Source organism: Aythya ferina (assembly GCF_964211825.1).
Source record: "Aythya ferina genome assembly, chromosome: 5".
NCBI lineage: Eukaryota > Metazoa > Chordata > Aves > Anseriformes > Anatidae > Aythya > Aythya ferina.
This window is the reverse complement of record NC_140301.1, coordinates 26694523-26715626: the sequence shown is the minus strand read 5'-3', so window position 1 is coordinate 26715626 and position 21104 is coordinate 26694523. Positions and strand designations below refer to the sequence as shown.

Genomic DNA, 21104 nt, shown 5'->3' with positions numbered 1-21104 from the left:
AAGACCCTACCCAAAAGTGTGGAAGGAAAAAATAGACATACTTTCATTCATAAATTGTGGGAATGCAGCCATGTGCAAGTTATTGCTGCCTGACACAATTTGAGTATGGGATCATTATTTATGTCACATGTGGAAAAATAAGTGGCTGCTAAAGCACTCTAAAAAAAAAAAAATCACACAAAACCTTCTGGACCTTGTGTCTAAATATTCAAAAACAGCTAAATGATTTTATCCCTAAATGTAGATATTTTTTCTTATGTTTCTGTAGTATCAAAGTTTGCTGAATTCTGAAGGCGGGTTCTCCCACCAGACAACTCAAAAGAACAAAAGGGGAGACATCGTCACCTCACTGCTTCAGGTATCTGATGCCAAATGTGTGCATGGCCAATTTTTCAGTACAAATTTTAACATCCTGGAGGCTGCTTTGATTTGTACTGGTTGGCAAGTTTCCAAAGAAGCCGTCCTTGTGGCCACAGCTTAGAGGGGCTCAGGAAAGTATCAGTCATGACTCCATGCTGACACTGGCACTGAGACAGAATACAGCTTGTTCTGGCTCTATGCTAGAAGGCATCCCACCCACAACTGTAGGAAAATGTCAGGTATCAGTGTAGTGCAAAGTATTCTTAATAGGAATATTTCTGGAGTTTGTTTTTTGAACTTGTTTGTAAATCTATGCAAGTACAATCTATACATCTCGCACTTAATGTGCATTGCAAAAACAATCAGATAGCTAAAATGAATATTGTCAGAAAGAAAAGGACTCAATCTTGAGACAGAAGACCTGTAGAAAGACAGAGTTTTAAAATATATATTTTTTTGATTTTGTATTCAGGATGTTCAGTACTGAAATTTTTGCTTGCTATTTATTTTACATTATTTATTAATTTGCATTATTTATTTATGCTCTTTACTTGTGTTAAGAAAGTATGCATTGTTAAATGCACCTTCTCATTTCTCTCTTATTTCTCTACATGGACATGCTAAATATAATTACAGGCCTTCTTCTGTTGAAAACACTCATATTTTACACCTTTTTTCCTCCTGTCCACAAGGCAGTGATTTTCTTTCTTAGCCACAGATTATTCTCTCCCAAATCCATCGTTCCCAACCACTCATTTGGTGGAGCACAGCAAGCTTTTTCAATCACTCCATTTTGCTGATGATGCATATGAGGTTGTAGAACTTAGTCTTGTCCTCACAAATGAATTGTTTTGGTACAATTTTGTTGTAAATCTGAAGTATTGCAGTTACAATCTTACACAAGGAGGTTCTGATTCCAATACCACAAAGCTTTTTTAAGTTTGTTTTCATCACATGGAAAGAGTTCTAAGCTAAAGTAAGAAAGCAGTTCTTCTCTAATAAAAGTGTTCCTGCAGGAGATTATACCCATGTAACAGTTCAAATGATTTGCCTCCTTTTGAGACAAAGTCCTAGACAATGACGTGCTCCATGCAGACATAGAAGATGCATCCAGATGGTAGCTCTCTATGTTGTCTTAATTGGTTCAGATAGCATGTTTTCTTTCATAATAGCATGTCTCAATTTTTGGTCAATTTTTAGATGGAAAACTGTCCTTAGAGCTGAAATTTTACCATGGCTATAAGTCATTAAGTTGCTAAGAACCGTTCAGAAGCATGCTATAAACACCTGCTCATAAAAAGCACTAAACTCAATTAAAAAATAAATAAACAAATAAATAAATGCAGTAAATCATTTCTCATATTATATTTTCCATAAGCATGACACTTTCTCTGTATTTTCAGACGTCTAAAGAACAATAATGCTTCATTTTATGGTAGTCAGATCAACAGTCTAAAGAGCCAGTCCTGCTTAGATTGCATGAATATGTACTTTGAGAATAGACTTACGTGGCAGAAAATTAAATAAAAGAATCCTAGGAGAAATTTCAGTTTAGAAAAACATCACCCCACTGGGAAAAGAACCCACTTGTCAGAAAAGGCTGAAAATTAATTTTACCATCCGAGAGACTGAGTTTTCCTAGTAATTCAGTGACTGATTCTCCTAATGAGTTCCCTATGGGTAGATTATTTTCATGTATATTGAGGCACTTTTGATAAAAACGTCTTAAATTAACAGATTAGATCTGCAAACATTTGCACTATTTTTGTCTGTTTCTTCTATTCCTGGTGCTTTGAAGACTCTAATCTCTGCTAGTGCAACCTGTGAAACATGAGGTTGAGGTGCCTGATTTCAGAAATGCTCATGTTGTCTTTTCTGTGAAGTAGAGGAACGTTTCAGATCATGAATGTTCAGGAACTACTAGAAATGTGATTTTAAGTCCAGGAAAAGGTGGGTAGCTGTGATGACATGAACACTGAGTAAGAAAGTATTCACCATTTTAAAGGGTTTAGGTGAGAGTACAGGCAAACACATTTAGGTAACATTTAAAAATTGGTCAATTCATAATCTTTTGCTCATCAGGCAAACACAAAGGCCTTTCCTTAAAGCTCTCTTTGCTCTCTACTTGACCATTCCATGCATCACAAATCAGTAATTGAGGTGTCAGAATGCCTGTAAAAGATCTTGTGAAACCCCTACTGTTTTTAAATCATACTACTTCATACACCTGAAAATGTATTAAATTAAAATTACTTTTAACCTTGTACTAGTCATGCTTTTGTTCTTGATCTATGGAGAACCCAGATTCTACTCAGTTTCTACTTCGTGCCTGTTATATAATTCTTCTTTGAATGGGATTTGAGTATACATTTCACTTTCTATGGTCATTTTTTCTACACAGAGACATGATGCACATCTATCAATTCATAGAATCTGTCTATAAAAATAAGGGAGAGAAAGATGTTTGTTTGTTTGTTTGTTTGTTTTCTGGGACTAGTATACATGTATAAGGAATTATTCAACTGCCATCTTACTTAAAAGACTGTCTCTTTTATATTTATGTTTATCATTCAGTTGACTCCAGTGTAGCTGATTTACAGATTCAGATTTCACAATTTTGCCTTCCAGCCAAGTTGTCTGTGATTTTTTATTTTATTTTATTTTCCAATTTTGATATCCAGAAGATTTAAAGGCTAGGTTATATAGCAACTACTACCCTGGTTTACCTAACAAGTTCTCATCTATGATGAAGAGACATTTTAGGGCAATGAAAATCTTCTCATATTCAGTTAAATAGATCATCTTAAAACTAATTGTAATCTGATCAAATATATTTCATTTGCATTAGCATAATTCTAACACCTCATGGAGATTCCTTGAAAATCAAGACTTTCAGTGCTGCTTTACATTTTGGAGCATTAGAAGTATAGAAAATACAAGAAATAAAATTTAAATAAAAACAAACTACCAATTAGTGACATGCTGGTTACTATGAAACAGGATGGAGCCAACATAAACTGTGTATAACTGTAATTATAAACGTATCTCCTATCACTTAGTAGGGAGGACAATCTTGAGGTTCAAATTCCTTCATTCCACTTAGACAATGCATTGCATCATATGATTCCAATTTATTTCCATTTATTACCAACTACTTCTGTAACACTTTTCAAAGGAAAGAAGAAAAAAAAAGCAAAAAACAGCAGATAGAAACAACATTGGAGTGCACTGCACTGTCCCCAAAACCATTAAATGCTTAAAGCCTTGTTTAAAAATAAGTTTTCAAACTCCATTTTTAATTAAGACAAGGGGAGAATAACAATCCAAAATTCAGAAAACTGTACTGTAAGAGATGTTCAAAAATTTGCTAGATTTTGGTCCATGGAAATTGCAGGAAGGCAAAGGGCTTTTTTATACTAACTTTCCAAGTGCAGGAATAAGAATCACTGTCCATAGGCTCAGCTATATCTGTGTTCACAATCTTATATGCATCTCCACTTTATCCGCATATATTAATCATATACTTTGGATGGAGCTGCCTCTAGACAAGTGTGTTGAAGATAGCATCCGTTAAACACTAAAAGCTTATTCCCTGACATCAGGCTTCATTCTGAAAGCTCCTCTGATAAATGTCTTATTTAGTTTCTGGACAAGTCCAGAGCACAAAGAACATCTTTTATTTCTGAGAAAGGACAGATATTTGGTGAGCTTACATTGTGTTTTGAAGGATAAGCCATTCCTACCTGGAGGGGGAAAATGACTCACCAGAACATACAAAGAGTCCTCTAGCAGATGGGACTTCACACACACACAACTTCTGCTAATGGAATTGTTTTAATGTTGACAGCTACACACAGCAAGATGGATTTCATGTCTACCACAGAGAAAGCTGCCTTTGTCCTGTCTTTATTCAAGTTGAGTCTTTCCTGACTATAATACGCTTTGAGTAGAATAGTCTTTCTATAAACTGCCATGACTGCTGAGCTTCCACTGCCACCTGGAATTTCATTCATGTTTAGGGTAAATATCACATGTTTTTAATAGCATTAGTAAATTGATACCTTGCTCCATAACTAATGTGACCAGAATTTCTAGCTAAAAAACATTGTATTTCTCCCTTTTCCCTAAAGAAGGAAAAAGTGTGAACTCATGAAAATGTTTTTCAACATTGCACCTTTCACTTCTCAAAACAATAAAGAAAGAGCCAGTCTCCTCTGTTCACATAAGCAGAGTATTTCTCTTAGCAGCTGCTCTTTCCTTGCATAGGGTGCCTTTAAGAAAAAAAGGAAAAAAAAAAAAGAAAAAAAAAAAAGATCACTGAATAAATAAACTGGGCCTCTTTCCCTTCATCCGCATCTTGCTCCTAAAATGTCTCATTTTTTACATAATTGATCAGCGTTATTTGGATGAATGTGTTTGCACAGCTTTGGCAAGCAACTGAGTATTTTTTCCTTCTCATGCTGGAAGGAACATTTTATTTCAAAGAGTTAAATGGCCACAGAGACCCTTGAGATGCTCTACATCCTCTAGCTGTGGTATGCACTCTGCTAAGCTTTGAACGGTACACTATGCAGCAGCCCCTTTGAGGATACGGCTATGTAAACCATCTTACACTCTTTTCCTACCTATACTGAAGGCCTAGTGTCTCCAGGAAAAAAAAAAAAAAAAAAAAAAAAAAAAAAAAAAAAGAAAGAAAAACAACGATTCCTGTAATTGGAAAAAATTACTGCTAGAAAGAATCAACAGGAAAGGACTGAAACGAATAGGTAATCCAAACACGTGCCTGAAATTCCACCATTAATAATATAATTCGTGCAAATGTTCCCAACAATGCTTCACTGTTAGTCACATACCATTGTTTACATTGTTATGATGGTTAGGTTACCACAGATATAACTGTACTTTAAGTCTGGGAAGGTTGTGGCACGATACAAGTCAACCTCCTGTCACACTTCCATTTATTTTGCCACCAAAGAGGGAGTAGGCAGCAGAGATGCAGATCCCATATGTGCTGAAGTCCCAGAGCCACATGGATTTCTTTTGGAAACTGGGATCATTAAGTGAAAAAAACTATGAAATAAGCCCTTTAAACACAATAGCCAAATTCTTTTCTCAGTCAGTAAGTGTAACTCAGGAATTCTGATTCTCTTTTTTTCAGCTGCCAGATGAAGCCACAGTAGGAGTACATGGTTGGTCTTATGAAAAAACAAACACATCTACCAGTGCAAGTCTTAAAGTCACTGCACAAAATACTTTTTTAAAAAAAAATATTTATTTGGTGGAATCATTCCTTTCTGTCAGAGAATAAAAATTGGTAATATCCCCTGTATCACCATGTGTGATGGCTCTCTGCAACTTACTCTTGTGATCTCTCCCATTCAGCATATATATGCAGCCATTCAGAATTTAGCCAAGTGGGAGTGACAAAGATCTAGTTTGGACAAGATATATTAAACCCTCTGTTTATATAATTAATTTATATAACATTTCACCACTGAATACGATGAGTTTTCAGGCCAGTCACTGTCTGCTTCTTCATATAAAGACAGACCACATTTCATGACCACACTTCACCTTTTGCAGCATGTCAGGAACACTTTACCTTACTTCTGAAAGGCTCCATGGCATATTATCAACTTTGTCTTGATGGACACAGCTCTGAGGTTATTTTTAAATCTGCCAGTCTAGTCTTCTTTCGTAACAGCCAGTAGGTTCATTGTTATTCTAAATTTTGACACTGCTTTTTGTTGCTTACATACAGGTTATGTCTCAGTAATAGAGTTGGGGGGGCAGAGAGGGGCACAGATGAAGTGGGTCAGAGAAGGAAAACCAAGAGAGGATGAAGGTAAAAGACATGTGACAGAAGATCCCTAACAGTTTGTTTTTTTTCCTTGACAGATGAGACAAGCATAGATTGTATGAAGTATTTTGGGGCTCAAGGCATTGAGGGATCTATCTGCATCAACTGAAGAAATGATTTCTGGATATAAGACATTTGCTATTATTGGAAGATGAACAGAGGGACAGAATACAGAACCTCTGTAGAATGAAAAAGCCCAAAGGAGACTGAAACATAGCATTCCAAATAATTTTGGAAAAACAACACTGAGGGCAAACATTTCCTTTATATAACTTGGCAGACCAGTGCTAAAAAATGAAATGTGGATCTCTAGCACTTGGCAACAGCAAATGGCCAAAAAAGGTCTTGAGTGAATAACATGCAGAGCAACTGTGAGTTTTAATTCAATTCATCACAAAAATTAGGAAAAGATTTTCTACCGTGCCAAATTCTGAACTACTTTTCTCATCTGTTTCTTTTTCTCTCTTTTTTTTATTTTATTTTTATTTATTTATTTATTTTAATTTAAATCAAGCCCTAACAATTATTTTTCTATTACAAAACATACTAGCAGCATAGAATTATTGATAGCACAGTGCTGGGAATGTTATTGACTTTAAAAAAAAAAAAAAAAAGACATCTTAAAAGGCCAAATCCCAAGTCTCTCATTAATTTTGTTAGAAGGTAACTTATCTACAGTGGGTCAGCCCTGGAATGGCAAGTATTGGTGAAAGTAATCTATCAATTGCTATCAAAAGATCCCTTGTAACACAAAGTTCAGCCAAATTTATCTGTCCATTCAGGTTATCATGTCCTGTTTTCTTAACCTAGAAATTTGCTCAGAGAGCATTAGCTCACCGCTAGCTCCATAGCCCCTTTCCCACAGAAGAAAAACTGTATTTGTAGCATTTTTTGTGTGTGTGTGAATTAAAGCTGTGAAGCAACATTGGCCTTTTGAGGCCAAAACACTAAATATTCTGAGCTTGTGTTCCCATATTTGGCACCAAAATGTGTACCCATATTTTTTCCTTTAAGTCAAAACATCTGTTGAAAACTGATAGGTATCAGTAGATGAGAAGTGGTCATTCTTAATGCCATTGATAATAAGAGGGTAATAGACAATAAAAAACTGTCAGTGAAGTTACAAGTAATGAAAGCACTGAATCAGATAAATAGGAACTGGCCAAACTCATTTAGTAAAGCAAACCAAGCCTGGAAATCTTGGGGGAGAATTCTAGGTGGAACAGATCAAATCCTTGACACAGAGCCTGTTAGTGGTTTGCCAGTATTGCCTATCCTGAGCCAAGGACCAAGCACAGGCTTTGGCAACGCTTAGCTTCCTAGCACAGTTAAGCTTCATGTGAGGTGCCAGTAGTGACCCAGATACAGTCACCTTCAAACAACTTCCTAGTTTATTTATTCTGAGTGATCACAATACTTTACAAATTGCTTGCAACATCAAAGAAAAATGTCTTGTTGAATCAAGTTGTCTGAAGAGAAGATGTTGTAGGTTTGCCCTACTGCATGAAGAACAGCCAGGCCTTAGCAGAGAGTTTGAAGAACTGCTGACACTGGACCTGTAGCAGCAGAAGACTAGGTTTTGGGGAGTCTGAGTCGCATCTACCTTGAAACAAAAATGGCTTCTTATATTTTCAGGGATTTTTCCATTACTTTAGGTTTTAGAATATAATTTTCATTTTAATATATTTTAGCTTTTCTTATAAATTCAATTCCAAAAGCAGTGTAAAACAAAGCATTTTCTGTACGAGTTGTGGGAAGCACCTAAGGTTTCTGATTTTCTATAAGGAGCAAAAGAGAAATGGGTCGAAGACATCTTTGCCTGTGTTCTGAACAATCTTTTATTGTTAAAAACCTTATTTTCAACTGAAATAAAAAATAATCAGAAATCTCACTGATTTCAGGAGACCAAGAAACTGACTGAGACTCTATAATGTGGGACATGAAAGTTTCTGAAGAAGTATCAGGTTTCAATGTAAGATCTGGAAATCTGTCAAGTCCTGCTAGGCATCATTTCATACACAGAGTGAAAAATCACTTTTTTTTCTTTGTCTTCTCTTTGCCATTTCATAGGCCCTGAAGCTCTTAGGATTTATCAGCAGAACATAGCAAATCCCTAGTGCTACAGAAAGTCCAGTAAGAAATGACATGCTTCTGCAACTAAAAACAACAAAGCCAAAATCCAACCAAATAAAAACTCAAAAACAAACAAACAAACAACAAAATACAAACGGAAGAGAGCTTCTGACAGTGTGGGAAGTGGCCTAAATAAGACCATTTTTAGGAACTACTGATACGATACATCAGGAAATTATATACTTATTTCTGCAGTTTTGCATTGGTTCTGGGGAAAGTCTTGGAAATGGCTGTTAAAGACCAAATGGAAGAATGGTCAGTAAACCACATCTTGAAGCGAGGACAGCCAGCATGGTCTCAAGTAAGGGAAGGGCATGCCTCGCTTGCTTGCTGGAATTGCTTAAGCCTGTGCCTGCCAACACAAACACGGGGAATGCTGTGGACACTGCATAGTTGGATTTTCAGAAAGCACTTGCCAGAATTCCTAACTGAGATTACTGTCTAATGTGCAAAGCCATAGCCTAATTCAGAATGGGCAAAGGGGGACCCCGCAGCAGTGAAAGGCAGCTCATTGGGCAGGGAACAAGGCAAACCCCCTGAAGGCATGGGGAAGTTTCTGCTTCTAAGAGCTGGCCTTACTAATAAGCTTCAAAATGCCTGGCAAGTTGGACATGGTTTGGATGTGTAAGTAGTGAAAAGGAGTTGCAATACATCTGGAGGCACAAAGAGCTCATTTTATTATTAAACATGAAAGATAATTAGTAGCCAAATTGTAATTTTGCTAATTTTGTAAAAGTAAATTTCAAGATTAAAGAAACTCAAAGCAAAGGGCAGAGCTGTACTCACCAAATCTCTACACAGCCTATTAGAAAAATAGCTTGAGACACACCAACAGAGTTTTTAGCCAGAGCTACTGAGAAAAAAATGAAGGCTAGAGTAACTGTGAGGTTGTAAATAACTGAAATGTCAAGTTAGTTGTGGAACTGAACAGAAAATAAAAACTTGGTTTGATCTGAAAGTTGAAAAAGTTTATTTGAGGTGAAAAAAATATTGGGAACCAGGACAAGCAATCTGATTCAATATAAAAATATAAATTTTAATATATAAAATATATTTCCAAATACTAATAGAAAGAAAGAAAAAAAAAAGGCCAGAAAAAAAAAAATAAGAAATAGGCAAAAATTCTTTTTTAACTACTGTGCAATTGAGGCACTCACTCAGAATTTAGGAAACACATACCCTCTTCTATCTTCCCACTCATGCTGACTTTAACAAGTCCAGTATAATGTATTATAACATTGGATGTACTTCCTTTTCTGTTGAAGCTGTTCTTTCTGCCAAAAGTATTTATATATTCATTTACTTGGAGGCAGAAAAGAACAGTACTCACTACCTGTAGGGAAACAGACTAACCCCTGATCTAATTATTATTTTACATGAGGTAAATTCAGTGAATTCAATATTGACACCTCCAGATTGGACTAGATGACTTCCTTCCAGTCAGAAAAATTAGATGAATCTATGAAAATCTCCTCAACAGAGAGAATATTGTGTGGTCTGGTAAGCACCAACCTTGGAAGCCCCCAGCATTTCAAGTGGGTATCATAACTGCTCCTGGATTAAGACAGCTGTCCACTTCATTACCATGCAAACCTGGTGAATCACTTCACAGTGAATCACCTCACAAATTTCATCTGTCTGGTTGTCATAAAAACCTACTCTCATTCTCCCAGAGCAGAGAACATGAAACACAATGTATAAAATACTAATATTTTTACAAAGATGGGTCTAAAATTATACATCGTAAAGGTGAATTATAGAAGCCAGAGCTTGTATTTAATGTCTGCAAAATCACCTAAAACTTTTTCTTTAATCTATCCATACAATGAACAGATGGCTAGTCATAGCAATTGCCAGGGACACTTATAAATGAAATATTTTTCATGCTTCAGTATGTTTGGAGATCATTACTTGGACTGTCTTGTACATTGTAGTACAAGTCACTCCTTTTCGTAGGTTTAAATATGTCTGTGGTGCACAACTTAATATTTTTGCTTAATTTCTGTACTTTAAAAACAAACAAACAAACAAACCATCCTGTATTAACAAGTTAAGGGAACACAGAGGAAGATATGGCCCCCACTGGATTAGGCCACTGTGCAGTGTGACTTCTTCACAAGGTGGGAAGACCTCAACTCTATCTGTCATTGCTAATAAGAGAAGAAAGGGAAAGCACAAGCACCCCACAAATCTGAAACCTGATCACAAAAAAGACTGTGAAATATCAGATGCAGGAAGGAGCTCCGTGGCAGCCAATTCAGTGTTCAGAGAGTGGCATTCAGTAGCAGCTCAGTTCTTCCTATTTACACAAATGGACTAAAATAAACAGGAGTTTATATCAGGGAACAATTGCACTTGAAGACTTCCTTGAAACCCTCATCTCCTTCTGTTTCCCAACCCTTCTATTTCGATGACCCTTTAAAGAAATAAGCCTGCTGCCATAAAGCTTTGTGTCTTACTTCTCAGTGCATTTTGCACAAATAAGTAACATCATTATCAGACTCAGAATCAGAATTGTGGTGAATCAGCAGCAGGTCATTAGGAGCCAAAAGCAAACATCAAGTGTTGCACTTTTATACTACTACTTTTTACATATGCAGTCAACTATGTGAGGATGAAACCTCATATTAAAATAACTTTCTGCAACACCACTGCTGTCGTTAGATTGGGACTTGTACCTCTGAGTTATAGTGAAGGGATTAAATTAATGAATGACAAGTTGGTTTGCTGTACACTACAGAAAATACCAGTAACAAGTGAATGGTATTTTGCAGAAGAACAGAAAAATGCAGTTACACATACATCATAAAGCCATTCAGTGTTCAGTGAAAGTTTGTCATAAATCATGGATGAATGCAACTGCAGCAATGTAATTACAGTACTGTACTTTAGGAGGGTGAAGGACTGTGATAACTTAGGGATTGCTAAAGTACTAAAAACCATGGCAAGCTATATAATTCTGGAGCACCAGGTCAGCAAACACAAAAAATGGCAAAAGATGATTTTAAGAAATATTAAAAAACCTCAATGGGAGAGCTGTGAATCCAGATTCTATTTAACACAAACCACTAAAACCTGGAGAGAGAAGGAGTTCCTCAGGACAGCCCTGGGTTTGGCATGTTGTTTGCCATTTGAACAAGACAAACTGACTGGGTATTTTCCTGTAACAAAAACTAAGTCTGCAAATATTTTTCCAAAAATAAAAGAAAAAAAAATACCACTTTCATGGTCCATACTTGAATGACTGGGATAATGGCATTGGGTAAGTGGTCATTGAACAAATGTTTATAGCAAATAGTGAGACACAAGCAAATGGCAAGTTACAGGCAAATCACCAGGCCATTCCTCCTCTCAAGAGAATTAAGCTTAGAGAAGCAAGCTGTATGGTCCTTCTTGTTGCCATACAGACATCCACAGATACCCTAGCATACGTTCTGTCATATATACACTATAGATATGGAAATTATAATTTGAAGCACAATGCTGTAATTTCATGAAATAGTTTGGGAAAATGCTACACTACCTCACGTAAAACATAAGCCAGTGTTCAAAATTAGCAAGCACTACAGATCTGTTCATGTTCTACATTGGTTTTTTAGCCCTGTTAAACTGTCACACAGAATGATAGCAAGTGTCCTGTTAGGTTGAAGACAAGGGCTATTGTTTAATTGTTAGCAATGAACTGAGAACAATTAACAACCTAACTAGTACTAACAATTCAGCGCTTCTTCCTGAAGTTGTAGCCAGTTTCTCACTACTACTTCAGAATAGTATACAGTGCACTACTTTTAGCTGTTAGTTTGCATTTCTTGTCACCCACATGAGCTCAGTACAAGGCTGTCATGGCTCCTGTAGTGCCGCAGTCCTACCTGTGCCCCTTGCCCCAGGAGGGGCCTGGCAGAAGGCAGCCATCAGCTTTCCCCATGCATTCCCTGCACATTTGTTCCCCAGGGGTCGCTGTTGGGGCCCATCCTCTTTAATATGTTTATTGATTATTTCGATGAGGGTATTGAGTGCACCCTCAGTAAGTTTGCACATGACACCAAGTTGGCGGAAGTGTCGATCTGCCAGAGGGTAGGAAAGCCCTGCAGAGGGGCCTGGACAGGATGGGTCAATGGGTAGAGGCCAACAGGATGAGGTTCAACATGGCCTAGTGCTGGGTCCTACACTTTGGTCACAACAACCCCATGTAGTGCTATATGCCTGGGGGAGAGTGCCTCGAGAGCTGTACAGAGGAAAAGGAGCTGGGAGTGTTGGTTGATGCTCACCTGAACATGAGCCAGCAGTGCCCAGGTGGCCAAGAAGGCCAACGCCATTCTGGCTTGTATCGGGAATAGTGTAGCCAGCAGGACCAGGGAGGTGATCATCCACCCCAGTACTCTGCCCTGCTGAAGCCACACCTTGAGTACTGTGTTCAGCTTTGGGCCCCTCACTACAGCAAAGACATTACAGCCCTGGAGCATGTCCAGAGAAGGGCTACAAAGCTGGTGAAGGGCCTGGAACACAAGTCCCGTGAGCAGCAGCTGAGGGACCTGGAGTTGTTTAGTCTGGAGAAGAGGAAGCTCAGGGGAGACCTTACTGCTCTCTGCTACTACCTGAAAACTTCTTTACTGTGAGGGTGACAGAGTGTTGAAACAGGTTTCCCATAGAGGTTGTGGAGTCTCCTTCTCTGGAATATTCATAACCTGCCTGGATGCCATCCTGTGCAATGTGCTCTAGGTGATCCTGCTTGGCAGGGCGTTTGGATGAGATGATCTTTAGAGGTCCCTTCCAACCTTGGCGATTCTGTGATTCTGTGTAAGGAAGTTGTGGAGAGCTGGGGGTTGGTCTCTTCTCACAGATAACCAGTGACAGGACTAGAGGGAATGGCCTCAAGTTGCACCAGGGGAGGTTCAGGTTGGAAATTAGGAGACATTTCTTCTCAGAGAGGGCAGTCAGAACTGGAACGGGTTGCCATACCTCCTGAATCTACCTCACAGGGCTCCAGGGACTGCCTGAGTCTCATGAAAGTGACAGCAAAGCAGTTCCTTGGCAGACAAGGTGCAAGTGCTCCCACCTTCCACTTCACACTGGGAACCCTTTACCTGTTTTGACAGTGCCTCTTGCATCTCTGTTCTATAGGATGGGTTTCTTTCCAGTCTCCTTTTCAAATGAATCATAATACAGACAACAAAGGATGCTGAATTATAGTGAGATCGTCAGGTAGTTTTGTGTGCTTACGTGTGACGAAATACAGAAGTGATCAAAAGAATTGCTTGCTACAATATTGGGATTATGTCCTATTTCAAAAATGCATTCATCATTAAAAAGGTTCTTTTGTGCCAGCTAAATTGGATGCCAGTGAAGGAGAGAAACAAACATTCTTAAATTCATTGGGGTAAAATGATGCTAAGAGTGGGACTGCTTAAAAAGCTAATGTCACTATTAGTAATACCATTAATTACCGCAAAATTCCTTGGATTTAAATGAGGAACACAGCAATTGAATCAGTTATATCCCCCAAAGTATATTCTTATTTTCAACTATGTTCCACACAACTCCAGTTCAAGAACCATTGGGTTACAAAACCTAGCTCTTCACTATTCTTCTTTGACATTTTAAGGTACTAAGTGCAAGTCTCCTGAGAAGATGGGGTGCAGCACTTGCTCACAGATTCTTTTACTGAAAATTTTGAAAATAATATCGAAATATTCAAATAGTATTTGAATACACATTCAAATAATTTGAAAATAATGATGAATTAGTAATATCACCACACGACATTTTATATGTATCTTGCAGTTTGAAAAAATATGAAAAAACAAAAACAAAACAAAACAACAACATCAACAACAACAACAAAAAAAAAACATAAATTTTCCATGAAGTTCTCTATAAAATGAGTAACTCTGGTTGCAAGCACAGATCAAATGACTAATTTATAACAAGACACTGGACAGCTAGAAGTCATCACAGTTGTTTACACAGGCTACTTACAGGCCAAATACAGAAAGCCGTAATCCAGCCACAGAACTGCTCCGAAAGCTCTTCTAGTCCCCAGATGACTCTCTCCCTGCAGCACTGCCACCCGCCTGGCTATGCCCCATCCCATTTTTTCATTTTTTGAAGAGAAATACACCCAAGTATTACAGTGCACAAGGCAGGGAACAAGCTACATCCTGAAATACCTTCCAAGTAAAACCATCGTCTCTTTGCAAAGAGAATCAATCCACCCTTGAGATGACTAAAAACCCCTTAATTACCTTCTTTACCCACCCCTGACTTCTGTGTGAGAAGTAGGTTTGATGTACAAAAAAAAAAAAAAAAGAAAAATACTGAGCATTGATCCCCTATCATACTCTGTCACATTCATTTGGCTCTGATAACGATTAAAGTTCTGTAAAATACCAATGCTGATAGTTACAATTTTAAGCTGTCCAATTATACTCAACTAGAAACCTGTTTACTAAAAACGTGAACTGGTTCTCTGAATTATAAAGGGAAAAAAAAGTGAAACAGGAAGATACCATGACAAAGCTGTAATTACTGAAGGTTCCGGTGACAACAGCAAGCTCGGGAGCCTTGCTCTTCTAGTTAATTACGATGTCATTAGATGCCCTCAATGTACCATGTGCACAGGCCTTTACTTCAGGGCCTATCATTTATTCTATATATTAACATCCAGAACTATAACCTTGGTATAACCTAGTCATTGGGAAAGGCCACAAACCCTGCCATGGTATGTCTGGATGCCAACACTACTGCTTTATTGCATCTGAGACAGAACCACAAAAAACACACTGCTTTTAAAATGGATCGTAAGGTAAATAAGAAAAACATTGCTAGCTGGAGGTGCATTGAACTGACCAGTAGCTCTGTAATTCTAGTACCACACACTTGAAAAAGTGCCTGTAAAGGATATTAATTAACCTCTATCACCTCCGGCGTAGGCAACTAAGTCCTACTGGAGAAACATGCCTGTTAAAATATGAATATATATGGACTGCTGTTCAGATGTTAGATTTCAGTTCCAACTAGACCCTGTATTTATTTTTCTCATGTGGAGAAATAGAAACAGATGTGGAGTATCTGGTTCTGATTTCCACTGCCGTGTGGAGATCAGGTGGAGTTCCACTGAGTAAAGCCAGATCAGGTCGAAACGAGCTGCCTTCTAAATACTACTGAGGATCTAGAATCGGAGCCCTGAAACTTGCTTCAGACCACAGGGTCTGCCTGTCTCTAAAGGCTCAGAAACAATCCCCTCAGATCTCCATTTCCAAAATGGAGGCTGGTGTTCCCAAGCAGAACCTTGCCCAGAGCCAAACATTTTTCAATAAGCAAGTTTCTTTGCTCTGAAGCATCCCGTGACTGTTTATCAATCATCTGGTATCTTACTAATGAAAATGGCATTTAAAAAGATAAAATGACTTGACCGAAACAGGTTGCGTGGTTTTTAGGGGCAAAGTTTGTTGTGTGTTTTTTTGTTTGTTTGTTTGTTTGTTTGTTTGAAACAAAGTTCAAGGAGGGCCAACTTGGAAGGACAAGGAACTTCCTTGGAAGGTCAAGTTCCCGTGTTTGTCAGAGCACTTGCTGTTGCCCATGGGGTTCTTTCCCTTGCTGACCCAAGTCCTCCCAGAAGATTTCCAATCCAAGACACTGGGAGTGCTGCATCACGGCTTCCTCTACATTACAAACTACCAGCACTTCTGTGTAAAACTCTATTTAAAACCCTGCAGCATTAGAAGAGATGTAGAAACACCCTCCCCACCAACAGAAACGTCGGCCACGTCTCGGTGCAAGCCAACACCGTTTGTAACGTCCGAACCACACGCCTAAAACAAAACGCAGGCGTCGGTGCCGCACCGGGGCCGAGCCCCTACCGGGCCGCCCTCCCCGCCCGCCATCTTGTGCGCAGCACCGCGGGAGGCCGGGCCGGGCAGGGCCGGGCCGGCGCCGCCGGCCGAGCCACCCCAGGCGGAGCGGCGCCAGCCTCCCGGCGGCCCGAACCGGCGGCGGCGGAGCGCGGGCGGCCCCTGCTGTTGCGCGGCGGCAGCGCGGGCGAAAGCCCCGACGGCCCCCGGTGCCCGAGCCTCGAGCTGCGCCCGAGGCGCCGGCAGCCCACGGCCGCTGCCCGGTGGGCCCTTGGCCCTCCCGTGAGGTGCGGGTGGCGGGAGGGCTGCTCCCCGTGAGACCCGGTCTGAGGAACACGTCTGAAAGCAACTTTTTAAAGGATTTATGACCCTCACCAGAAGAAACTAACGGGTCACTTCAGGAGGGCTGTGTCTGCCCTGCGAAAAGACTGGAACCTTTGAAAAAAGAGACCCAAATTCTTTCATTTGCCTCAATTGTCTTAAGTAAACAGTGCGCTGAGATGAGGATTAATATTAAATATCATAATTCTAACGGCTTTCAACAGGAGGAAATGGAAAACGTTAGTGAAATTAACCTGACAGATGAGGTACCAGAGCTACAATTTTAAAAGTAATATCCTTCCGCAAGATCCAAGAAAAACTAAATAGCCTTGTGTTTTTCTGTAGGCTCCTTATTTTATTTTCTGCTGCTTTGACTGGCAAGCCCAAATATTTTAGCATGAAAGTTATTACCGAGGAAAAAAACATGATTATTTCATGAAGATTACGTTGGAGGTGCATCTCATACCTCTAATAGCATATTATTAGCTTTAGAAAAAATGTTTATCCAGCTGTTCTTCTCACTAAAAACTCAGTGGATTCAACAGATCAACATGACAATTATAGCTGTGCTTTTTTTTCCACTGTTTTTGGAAAATAACATTTACTGAAATTAGCGTCTCTTCAAAATATTTTGCATTTGCTAAATATACATTTTTTGATGGAGAAATATTCCAGTGAAAAATTTGTGACCAACTATAGAGTGGACATCAGTCAGCTCATTTTGAGGAAAGATGTTTGGCTTCTCCTACAGAATCGCAGAATCACAGAATTGTCTAAGTTGGAAGAGACCTCAAGATCATCGAGTCCAACCTCTGACCTAACACTAACAAGTCCTCCACTAAACCATATCACTAAGTTCAACATCTAAATGTCTTCTAAAGACCTCCAGGGATGGTGACTCCACCACTTCCCTGGGCAGCTCATTCCAATGTCTCACAACCCTCTCAGTAAAGAAGTTCTTCCTAATATCCAACCTAAAACACACCTGGCGCAACTTTAGCCCATTCCCCCTCGTTCTGTCATGTCGGAGAATAGACCAACACCCACCTCACTACAGCCTATGTGTGACTGTTTTATCGTTTTTCCCCACCAGTGATTCAAAACCTCAGGACCTCAGGAGAGAGTCTGAGAAATGGAGAGCTCCCCTCTCATTGAGGAGGGAGTGGTTTGGGGGCATCTGAGTGGGCTCAACGCACACAAATCCATAGGCCCTGATGGGATGCATCCACATCTGCTGAGGGAGCTGGCAGAAGTTATCACCAAACTGCTCTCTATAATTTTTGAAAGGTCTTGGAGAACAGGAGAGGTTCCTGAAGACTGGAGGATAGCCAGTGTCACTCCAGTCTTCAAGAAGGGCAAGAAGGAGGATCCAGGAAACTACAGGCCAGTTGGTCTCACCTCTGTCCCTGGAAAGGTGTTGGAACAGCGTGTTCTGGATGCCATCTTCAAGCAATTGGAAAAGAAGGTTATGAAGAGTAGTCAGCATGGATTCACCAAGGGGAAGTTGTGCTTGACCAACCTCGTTGCCTTCTATGATGGCATCACCAGCTGGGTTGATGGGGGGAGAGCAGTGGATGTCATCTACCTTGAGTTTAGCAAGGCTTTTGATACTGTCTCCCATGATATCCTACTAACAAAGCTAAGAAAGTGTGTGATGGAGGAGTGGAGAGTAAGGTGGGTTGAGAACTGGCTGACTGGCCGAGCTCAGAGGGTGGTGATCGGTGGTGCAGAAACCGGCTGGAGATGAGTTCCCCAGAAGCCGGTGCTGGGTCTGGTCTTGTTCAACATCTTCATCAACGACCATGATGAGGGAATAGTGTCCACACTCAGCATGTATGCCAATGATACAAAGCTGGGAGGAGTGGCCGACACACCAGATGGCTGTACTGCCATTCAGCAAGACCTGGACAGGCTGGAGAGCTGGGCAGGAAGAAACCAAATGAGGTTTAACAAGAGAAGTGTAGAGTCCTGCACTGGGAAGGAACAACCAGATGTACCAGTACAGGCTGGGGGGCGACCTGCTGGAGAGGAGCTCTGCGGAGAAGGACCTTGGGGTCCTGGTGGACGACAGGTTGACCATGAGCCAGCACTGTGCCCTGGTGGCCAAGAAGGCCAATGGAATCCTGGCATGCATTAAAAGGAGCGTGGCCAGCAGGTGAAGGGAGGTGATCCTCCCCCTCTACTCTGCCCTGGTCAGGCCTCACCTGGAGTACTGTGTCCAGTTCTGGGCTCCCCGGTACAAGACAGAGATCTCCTGAAAAGAGTCCAGCAGAGGGCCACAAAGATGATACGGGGCCTGGAGCATCTTTCCTATGAAGAAAGGCTGAGAGACCTGGGTCTGTTCAGCCTTGAGAAGAGAAGACTGAGACGAGATCTTATTAATGTTTACAAATACCTGATGTGTGGGAGACAGAGGTATTTGGCCAAGCTCTTTTCAGTGGTTTGTGTGGACAGGAGAAGGAGCAATGGCCACAAAATGGCGCACAGGAAGTTCTGCATCAACATGCGAAAGAACTTCTTCACGATGAGGGTGATGGAGCACTGGGACAGGCTGCCCAGGGAAGTTGTGAAGTCTCGTTCTCTGGAGATATTCAAGACCCATCTGGACACCTACCTGGGCAGCCTGCTCTAGGGAATCTGCTTTGGCAGGGGGGTTCAACCCGGTGATCTCTTGAGGTCCTTTCCAACCCCTACAGTTCTGTGATTCTGTGAAATGTGGTTGGGCCCCATGAACTAAACGCCAAGGAGAAGCAGTGCAGAAATTTCTGAATTTCTGGTTTACATGGATTTTTGAAAATATCCTCTTCATGGAATTACTGCGTGAATTCACACAGTTGTTACTCACACTCCAAGACTTACATTTCAGTCTACCAGAAGGACAAAACTGCAAATTCAATCAGATCCTCTCAGTGACCCATTGATAATGAATAAGACCAGAGCTGCTGAACAGTGGCACACACTTACTTGCCTGAAGGTTGCCATCAAAGTTAGCAAGTCTCTTGACAAGCCTGAAACACGGGAGACTTGCCAAAGCACACACTGTTTAAGATCCTTCTACTCTGTGTAAATGTAATCATCATTATTTTGACAATTTTTGAAGGAAAAGACAAACATAAAAGAGGATCCTGCTCACCTCCTGATAGCTTTACCTAGAGTGGGTGGTGCACACAATCCCAAGTCACCTAAACACCTAAATATGATTTCATCAATGACTTGATTGTAATAGCTGGAGGAAGAAAAAAAAAAAAAAAGAAAGAAAAAAAAAAAGTTTGTTTTTCTTTCCTCTACGGCTGTAGCATAGAAAGGAACTTACTTATTTCTGCATAACCGATTCAGTCCTTCACATAAAACTAGCTAAAACTAGCATAGCAGCAGTTCACTATGATAGGAAACATGTTGTGGTATTTTATCCTGGAAAATAGCTATTCACTACTAAATGGATTGAAATCTGCTTATTATAATAAATGCAAACATCTTTCCAGTGCTGTTTTCTAGTTATGGCTGACCAGAGCAGAAATTGTTCTGTTAACTACAACAGTTAAATGTATTTTAACTAGTAGAATTGCCCAGAGAATAAAGGATAAGGATTTATACTGCAAAAAATAAAAGGTGTAGATGTTGTCTTTCTGGGAAATACAAGGGAGAGGAACATGGAATACCTGAACTGCAAGTCTCGTGTGACAAAATACCAAAATTACAGAATGTTTTTCCTGGCCTTCGCTAGACAAATGCTTTTTCCAAAAAGGTGTTGCTTAATTAAAAGTGAAATAAAATACCCATTTACCCTGGGGGGGGGGGAGGAGGGGGGAGTCAAACCAATTTGCATAACCAATACACTGCAGGCTATTTAGTTTCAGGTCTATTCCATGTGTGTTGACAATAGTATCTTGGTATTGTAAAGCTCCTTAACACAGGAGGCTATGGCATCCAGTAGCAAGTTAAGTAACCTTAAAGGTTTATTGATCCAAGATTCTGATTGAGACAGAAGCTTTTTAATGATGTTTGAAATTTTGTGGACAAAGAGAACATACTTTTTGCATCCCATATACAGGGATACAAAAAATATATATGATTATTTCAGACTGTGGATGGTACAAATGTTTCAAGTCTGAGCCTTAGAGAGCAGAATGAAATACTTGTGCTCACACTGAGTTTGTCCTTTTTCCTAACAGGAAAAGAAGAAATAATCACAGTTTACAGGACGTCCTCTGCACTGCACCTGCAGATCTGTTACTGCAGTCCATCATCTCTGTTACATTTGGAAGTAGTGTATTTAAAATATGTTAAGCCACACTTAGGAATAACTCTGAATGCTTCCTGTACTGTCTCCTTGCCTCAGTCTCAACCAAGGCTGGAATCTAATAACTCGGAACTAGTGATTTCCTGGCAGAATATTATATTTCAGCCTGCAATCATTCTTTCTGGGAATTGAGGTAGTGCAGTGGAGAGTGCTGAATCCCTAACTGTGCAGGCTGGATTAGATTTACTCTAATCCAATGTTTAAAAACAATATTTACCTGGCTTTAGTGGAATTTTAGCCATTTCCTTTATTACTTTGATGATACTTCAGAGATAGTTCT

General features: G+C 39.9%; 1 long non-coding RNA gene across 1 annotated transcript in view; it reads right to left on the bottom strand.

Annotated features, from left to right (window-relative positions):
- LOC311437144 overlaps positions 1–21104 on the bottom strand; it is a 123062-nt gene that overhangs the window by 45286 nt on the left and 56672 nt on the right. The window lies entirely within an intron of this gene.